The 8,959-nt window shown below is 45.2% G+C and overlaps 1 protein-coding gene across 1 annotated transcript in view; it reads right to left on the reverse strand.

The window, feature by feature from the left end:
* Tnfaip3 (TNF alpha induced protein 3) overlaps window positions 1–1,371 on the reverse strand; it is a 14,340-nt gene extending 12,969 nt beyond the window's left edge. The window contains exon 1 of the mRNA XM_031380522.1: window positions 1,017–1,371. The gene's annotated coding sequence lies outside the window, so the exon portion shown is untranslated. The remainder of the gene's footprint in view (window positions 1–1,016) is intronic.
* Window positions 1,372–8,959: the final 7,588 nt, after the last annotated feature.

The following is an 8,959-nucleotide window of genomic DNA, read 5'->3' on the forward strand; positions in this document are numbered from 1 at the left end:
AAAGAAAACAAAAACAAAAACTAAAAACAAAAACCAAAAAACCCATAATGGAGACTTGAACTGCAAAAGATCCAAGCAGCAGCATCTCAGACAACAAGAATGGAGACCTGATCGCTTGCTCAATAATCGGGGACATCAGTGTATGCAAGACTAACTAACAATGATCAGTTCCAAACGATGCCCCCACTTGACCAGACTAGCTTTCCAAAGAAAGATCAGAGACCAGGAGAACTGAAAACAAAGCATGCTCCAAAAGGGGCTCCTAATACCTCAGCTTTCCTGAGAGGCCAGGTGGCAGGATGTGGGACGAAGGACCAGGGGACTGACAACCCCACAGTCTGAGTGTGGAGTCGGGGGGGCTGCAGCAGGAAGTCTTACATGCCACCTAGAGTGGAGTCCCAACAAGCAGGCCAGCGAATCATTTCTGCATGCATACTCTTCTTATAGTGTGGCAACTAGGGACCTAGTGGCAATCTCAAAGCACGCCCCTCCGCTCCCCTCCACTTCCCGCCCCGCAACCCTCTTCCCACAGATCACTGAAAGGTTGGCTAAAGTCTCCAAGTTGGATTTGGTGGCCTCTGAGAAACCCATTCCCTGTTGGGCCAGTTATGCACAATATGGGAAGAAACCCCAGCGCGATTCTGCAATGTCTACGTGCCTAGGAACATGCTGCACTTGATTTCCAAAGGAGTCGGGGGGGGGGGCACACGACCACACGACCTAGGAACCCGAAAGGTGACTGACTATTTATCAGCCAGCTGCAGCTCACGTCACCCTGCAGGATCGAAAAGGAATAGCTAGCTAACTAGTCGGCTGGAGAAACTTGGGGCTGTCAACCTAAACACCTGGCACAGGGACCTCAGCTCTGGCCAACAATACTCCAACCCCAGGATCCCTGCAAAGCCGGAGCAAGGCAGCCCCACGCTGGGCCGACCGTGCACCCAGAATCCGGCTGACAGTGCACCCCACTGACCGTGCACCCCCGCATCCTGCTAGCCGTGCACCCCGCAGCTCACCTCTTGGGGCCGCGCGGAGCCCTCGTAGAGCCCAAGTGGCCGGCCGGCCGTCACTGGCGCGCTCGGCAGCCGCAGCCGCAGCAGCAGCAGCAGCAGCGGGGGGTCGCGGTCCGGGTGGTGGTGGGGGTCGGGCCGAGGCGGAGCCCCATGGACGCCCGATCGGGCTCGCTGGCTGGGGGGTGTGCACGTCTTTCGGAGGCCTGGCTCGCCGCTCCGCCTCCGGCTCGGAAGGCTGCAGACTGGGCAGTTCCCTTTTTTTGCCTTTCAGTTGTAGGCTTCGCCAGCCAGCCACTGGGGAATTCCGAGGGACTTTCCAGTCACGTGACGCCCGCGTGGCGCGCGACCGGCCGGCAGAGGGCGCTCGAGGCCGTCCCCCGCCCCGCCCGGAGAAACTCCGAGGTCCCGCCCCGGGGTGTCCCCGAGTGAGTCACCTGGGCATTTCGGAAGCTGCCTTCCACGTCACATCCATGTGGAAATTGCGGTGATGGGAACTGGAAATGCAATAGGTTCTTTTTTTATATAGCTTCTTTTCTGAAGAAAATCAGCTGTGAAAAGGAAGGGAAATTAGAAAGAAAACCCTAAAAACCACCCAGACACACAGGACCTCAGGCTTGAAGCTGGCTTTGAAGTCTGGCCTGTGCACGTGATGAGCACTTAAGAAAGTGCCCTCCGCAGGGTCCCAAAGGGAATTGAGAGAAAATAGGGCACTGTTCTCCAAGCCATGTGTCAGCTTCAGGCTGGATGCAATGCAGAGTCAGATTAGACCCCCCCCCGCCCCCGGTGGTCTGCAGTTTTTGAATTACAGGGGCAGGGTCAATTTTCAGAGAGAATTAGATTCACCTCCCCCAACCCCACCCCTGCACACTCTCCATTTCTCCTTTATTTCCCTGTACCAAGGAGCATTTTAAAGTTTAGAAATTGCTTCAAGTTTATTGCTGGCTTTCCCCGATCCTTCTACAGTTGTTTTCTTAGGTATTGTTTGGCTGGCCTGAGAATTAGTTCGCCCCAGAACCTTCCATATCTCCCTGATCCCTGACTGCAGCTTGCAGAGAAAGCTTCGCTTCACTTGGACACAGCGGCTTGAGCTCTGCAGACAGAGAAGCTGAAATGCCTTTACCTTTTTGCAGTTTTTCCTCTAGGGTCTCCTGGGCAGGATTCCTAGAAAATAGTGCAAGCCAGATAGATAGACACCGTGTCATTAGGATTTTAGCCATGTCTGCCAAGTTGCCAGACTGTATACTGCACCTTTAGAAGCATGAGCTCCTTTCCCCAGTAGTGACTGGGCTGGATGGCAGCATGACTGCATTTTTATTTGTAAAGAGAGGCTTGAAGCAAGAGTGCCAGCCACTGCCCCAAGACTGGTCTACTAGCTACCCCCTCCCCACTTCCCCCTACACAGATCCTTCCCTGCTCCCTTTTATTTAAAACCCGCTAGTATTTGTCTTCTTATTTACAGATGTTTTCAGCTTCGGACACTTTAACAATGGTGGTAATTTAAAACGACATTCCTGAAGTATTTATTTTCAGCTCACATAAGCTTTTATGTGAAGTTTAGAAAGCGTAAGCACATGCCCACAGTCTACACAGTAGTGGCTTGGCAGCCTTTGGAACTGTGTCTGTCTTGCTTCAAAGCCCATATGAGAGGATTAACCACGTGACTATCTCAAGCCTAGGAATCCCTTCAACAAACACGGCAACTAGCCACAATAGACGCAGGCTCCACTCTCAGGAAACCTCCCAGGCACACAGAGGTGATAAAAGATGCAGGATAGAAAAGCACACACCATGCAGAGAATATTAATCCTCAGAACCAGCTGGCTCTCTGTCGTCTCAGAAGTTTCCTCAACGACCCCAGCAGTTTCCATGTGTCCATTCTGGCTCCTGTTTGGCTCCTAGGTTTGCTGAGCTGGGAATTCAATAAAGAATAACAAACCGGGAAGACCGAGTTCAAACCTGTCATTCTCACTGTCCCCACGGAACTGCTTCGCCATCTTATCTGCCAAGATTTAGTTATGATTGGGCAGATGCAGAAGGTGGTCTGTAGACTTTTACATTTCCCACAGCTTAATTGTGCAGCTCACCAATGCCTGCCAACCTTCCCCAGCCTCCTCCAACCTTCCCCAGCCTCCCTGCCTCTGACAGGTCTTCCTAGCCCAGAGAAAAGTAGAGGGCATACATACTTCTTAGTTTTCAATGCCTTTTAGGGCACGATTTGGCTGTGCATTTAGCTTTCCCTTCCTAAATACACAGACAAGGCCGGTAAGAAGGGTTTGTGCAGTGAATGAGAAAGAAAAGACAGAAGGGGACAGTGGAGGAGTGCCTCCATTAGGGTAAGATAAGGACATCTCAAGTCTGGGGAGAACTGATGAATACATTGAAACTAACAGGAATCATAAAGGTTTCAAAGAGACTTCAGTTTCTACTATAGACCTTGTTAAGATGTTCTTGGCTCTGCAAAAAGGTAAGAACATGTATGGAAAAATAGTGGATTCATGGTAGAGAAGAAAAGTCCCTTTATTAGAGGAGAGAGGATTTCTAGGTGTGCAGAATGTTCTTTGAGAATTTCTAAATTCTGTATCATTTTTATTTTGTCAGGATTTGTGTTATAACTGAGTGTTGGTCTCTAGAAACTAAACTGTGGGATCATGCCTATAGCCTGTATGAAGCACGACATGAAAGAGATAAGGAGCTCTTAGTGGCTGGGGGGAGGGGTCCCAGTGCACTGCTGCCTATAGTCTGTATGAACCACGATATGAAAGAGATAAGGAGCTCTTAGTGTGTGTGTGTGGGGGTCCCAGTGCACTGCTGCCTATAGCCTGTATGAACCACGACAAAAGAGATAGGAGCTCTTAGTGGGGGTGGGGGTCCCAGTGCACTGCTGTCACTCTGGGACTTGGGAGGGGGATACAGGAGGATCAGGAGTTCAAGGCCATCTGTAGCTATACAATTTAAAGGCTGTCTGGGGTGCATGAGATCCTGTCTCGACAAACATACAAACAGACAGACAGAGAACAACAAACATTCCACAAAACACAATGAACAGCTGAAATCCCATTAAAGGAAAAGAGACCCAAATAGGACCAGCAGATGTGTAGGCTCAGCTCAAATGTACTTAAGGACCTCTCTTAATCAGAAATCAGTGATGGCATCTGATAGGCTGTGATCCAGAACATGGCAAACGTGGAGCCAAGTAAAACTGGACATTTTGTGCCTACAATTGCCCCTTTCCTCTCCCAGCATTGCTCTCTAGTGAAAAGATAGATTCCCTAATAAATACGTTTGAATGGCTTAATTCAAGTCTGGGAGTTTAGTTATTACAGGCAGCTTCGAATCCTGCACACTTACTTGTAATCTCAGCCACCCAGACCTGAGACAAGAGTTTGCTACTACTCTGGGCCCCATTGTAAGAACAAGGAAAGCCAGGGCTACAGAGAAGGCTCTGTGTCAAAAATAAATAAATAAAATAAAGGGACTGGAGAATACTGTTTCCATTTTCAGGGCTACTACATGGGCTAGCTCTGAGAAGACAAGAGCAGCTCCCTATGAGAACAGGATATGACATCATGGATATTTACATGGATATTACATATTTATATCCATCATTACATGGATGCTGCCATCTTCTGAAGTGCCAGCTCATCCACAGGGTCCTCAATTCCTTACAGGAGTTGTGTGGCCTGAAGGAAGAAACCCAAGACTCATTCCAGTGGAGGGCACCTGAGGTAGCTTTCTGAGTCACTAGTCCCAGGAACAAGATCCTTCACTAGAAGGGAGGCAGTAAGCTTCCTGCCAGGGACAGCTCCTCTTGTCCCAGGTGGCCTGAAAGCAATGGCTTGCTGGAATCACAAACTACTCAGAAAATCCACTCTGTGAATTCCAGTTTAATTTACTGTTAACATTTGGCTGAGTGACTTGGCAGAGTCGTTTTATTTTGTATCACAAATAAAGACTCAATTCTTAGTTTCATTTCTGTTTCTGTGGAGAGTGATATTAAACATGAACAACGTGGGAAGGTTGGGCAATGGATTCTTAGTAGCTCATTGGTGTGCTTGTACTGGTGTTAAACAGTAAGTTGGCTATTAACTGAGAGAAATTATTTGTAAATATGTAAATGAGCCTTTGATCTCCCCGCCTACTCCTCAACAACCTTGCACACACCTCATCTATCCCTCAATACCTTTGGGCCAGTTGGGTTCTCCACCATTCTGCTTTCTTGTTACTCGTGTCTTCTTTATACTTCATATTCATAAAAAAAGGATTTAAGCTTTAGTTCATTTGGGGACTTGTTTTCTGGGTCTAACAACACAATTGGTCTATGCTCATTTCTTTTCAAATAGAGAGCAACATACTACCATGTTATATTTTTGAGACCTCAGAACATCCTACAACTTAGTGGTGGGAATCCAAGACACTGTACTTCCATCCTGAGACTCCTTGAGTGGAAGTCACACTATAGCTTTATAACAGTGGAAGGGGAACCCAATTGTATTAAATACAAACACACTTGTTTTTAATTTTCTGACAATAGATTATATGTATTGACATTACATTCCTTCCCTTTCATTCTGATTAACATCCATGTATAATGCCAAGGCTTCTTGGGGTTTATGGATCTTCTGAGCTCATCTTGGTCTCTAACAGTCTTATGCATGGCAGTGCATGAATAGGTTGTTGTATGATCTGACTCTTTGGATCTCTGTTTGTAACTTCAGGATTGACTGGGCCAGTTCACATCTCCTTATGCATCTCCCTGAGACCCATCACAAGCAAGCAGTCATTGAGATAAGCTGCTCAGTGACTGGTACCTATCCCGAGTCAAGAGGGATAGCCTGTATCTCTGTACTTGTTACTTTTTTCCTTGATGTGGCTAATTTCCTAACAAAGCAACCCAAGGCAAGAAGGACTGGTTTGCTTGGCTCACAGAATGGGGACTGCGGCAGGGATATCATAAAGAAGAAATGCGAGGCAGCTGATCAGTCTGCATCTGAGGTCAGGAGCAGAGACAATAGGCATGCTGGTGCTCAGTTTGGCTTCTCCCCTTCGTTCATTCTGGCACCCCATCCTGTAGAACAGCCCCAGCTACACTCAGGTTGGTTGCACCTCTCCTCCGCTAATACTTTCTGGAAATACCCTCATGGACATGACTGGAAATATACTTTCATGGTGGTCCTAAATAACGTGAACAGTTGATTAACCATTCCTTAAGATTTGCCTCTGTGTAAGCACTTAAAAGGCTCTTGGTCCTTGTTTCACCATAAACAACGGAACAGAGGTCTTTTCTCTGTAGGTTGCCTTCTGGGTGGCTCAGCTTTCAAGTTTCTGCAGTGAAATATCCTTCACTAACTCACTTCCTTCCTTGAGTTTTCTTATTTTCTTTGCAGTACTTATCACAATCCCAAATGCATTATTATTTTCCTAAAAGTTGTTGGTTATCTGCCTTTCCCTGTTAGAACTGAGTGCAGGATTCCTGCCCACCAGTATTCACTCATGTGTCTGTTGAGTCAGAAGTATGTCTAATGTATATTAGGTTCTCTGTAATAATAATGCTTATTTGCCTGGTGTGATTATCATCTCTGAGGCTTACTGCCTCTGTCTGCTAGCCTAGGTCTAAGCCTGGAAGCTTCTAGCCTCCATACAATCTTATCTAGGCATAGAATGTTTTCAGCCATTGAGACTTACTGCGGAATAATCTTACACTTTGTTACTCTTTCTGAAGTCTGGCTGGCTGGTCTGCTTGGCTCAAACTCCTCTCCAAGCTGACTGATTCAATCTGGCTTCTCTCTAGGCCACTGAATTACTCTGCTTGGCCTCATACTATCTTTGGCAGTATGTTCTAATCTTCTGGTTCCTTCTTATTCTGTCTTCTTGTGTATCTAGCTTGTTCTCCCTTTAGCTTGTCTCTATAAAACTGTCCTGGTAAAACTGCCTCCTTTTCTTCCCCCAACCCACCTCCACTGCTCTCTTATGCAGCTTCCCTTTCCTCTCTCTTCTCATGAGAATTGGGCATATCCTATTCTATCAAATCTTTCTCTGATTTGTCACTTTGTCTGCCACTCAATTAGACATCATTTTGAAACATGGCTGTTTCCTTCTACAAACTAACTTTACCTTCACTGTTTGGGATTAAAGGTGTGTGCTAAGGGCTGAATCACACCACAGCTAAAACCAGGTTTTTCCAGTAATACGTGATTAAATATCTTGCAACAGTACTCAATAAATAAGAATTTGTTAGATGAATGGAATCATCTTGAGTGAATAAAGGGGGATATTTACTTTCAATTTTAAAAATTATATTAATTTATTATAGCTGTTATATATGTGTGAGTGTCACACCTATAGTACTAGCCCATGTGTGGAGGTCAGAGGGCATCTTTCAGGGTGTGGGTCTCTCCTTCTACAAAGTGAATTCTAGACATCAAGGCTTGGTAGCAATGACACTCTCCTTTCCCAGTCCTTGACACTTGGATCTTCTAACATAGATTTATAATAAGTCACTATGTTAGGAATTATTAAAAGGAGGGAGGAAGTGGTCGTGAAGAGGAGAGAGAAAAAGATTGTGCTATGTATGGATGATTAAAAACATCCTCATTCATCTAACAGAATTCTAAAATATTACATCTAAAATGTTAAAGAGCATGTGTGTTGGTTGGAGGCCTTTGCTAGCCCCACCCTAAGCTTCATGCCCAGTATTAGAAAAAATAGGATGTTATAAAACTCAATATATATGGTATTTTGTGAGAATAAACACTCAATACAGTTTACAGAGCCTACGTGCTGGGTTAATCCTTTAAAATGATTTATTGTTTCACATAAATTAGAGAACAAAGACAATACCAGAAAATAATGTGTACTGCTTCTAAATGTTATGTCCGCAAACCTGCTATTGAGTGTCTCTGTGTGTACCTTGAATCATCACAAAAGAAAAGAGTCCAGGTTGAAATAGGATTGCATGTTCCTGCAATGACCTTAGCCAATCATCCCCCCCCCCCTTGACTGAATCAACAAATATCAGTAAGACAGAGATTTACCAAGCCTATGTAAAGTGTGCTGACCATATTTGTTCCTGCTTACTGGGTGTTATCCATGCTTTAGATAGATGTTAGCTAAGACCCAAGGGTTGAAGGCATGGTTCCTAACCTGTAGGGCTGCTGGGGCATGGAGGTGGGCTAGAAATTTTCAGAGGTAAGGCCTAATGAGAGGAACTAGTGTCCTAGTGAGGAACACACTCTTCAAGAGGAATCTTCTCTCTTTTCCCAGCTACAGTGCGGGGAGCAGCTTCATTCTGTTAGATGCCATAACACCACCCCTGCTATAGGCCCCAGAGCAGTGGAGCCAAAACCTTGTAAGTTAGTTTTGTTACAAGTGGAAAACTAACACAAGTTGGATGTTTTCCCATGGAAATGTTTAGAGGTTTGAAGATGTATTCCAATTTTTATTCACTAGTAAATTATATGGAAACTATTAATACATTGCTTACATTACTAAAAGGGTTATTTCCCTTCCTGATCTCATAAAGTCTTAAGAATTAGGGCTTTTCTTAATTTCTGGCTTTTGTTAGAAACTTAGAAGAAAATTGGGCAGTTGCCATCTTTGCCATATGCCTCACAGGAAGCAGAAGAGATGAGATGGGGCTGAGACTCTCCTTCTGGAAATAAATCTAAGGAATGTGCTTTTAGCTGCTCAGCTCTCCTGGGAATACGACAATGCTTCCGGTATTCCTAGAGTAAAATTATATATACTTGGAGAAGAAAAGTGACTTTTATGATATCTTCTAGAAGTACTCCTCACACCAAATCAATAGCAACAATTAATTCTTTAAAGAAATGCTTTTCAACCTGTTACCTTTCATCTGTGAAATGGATTTCTGAGGAGAGATATCTAAATTTTTCATGTTTTCATGATCTGTTTTTAGAGTCTCTGGCTGACTCAGATCATGAATTGGC

This window comes from Mastomys coucha, unplaced genomic scaffold, assembly GCF_008632895.1.
Source record: "Mastomys coucha isolate ucsf_1 unplaced genomic scaffold, UCSF_Mcou_1 pScaffold2, whole genome shotgun sequence".
In the NCBI taxonomy this organism is placed as follows: Eukaryota; Metazoa; Chordata; class Mammalia; order Rodentia; family Muridae; genus Mastomys; species Mastomys coucha.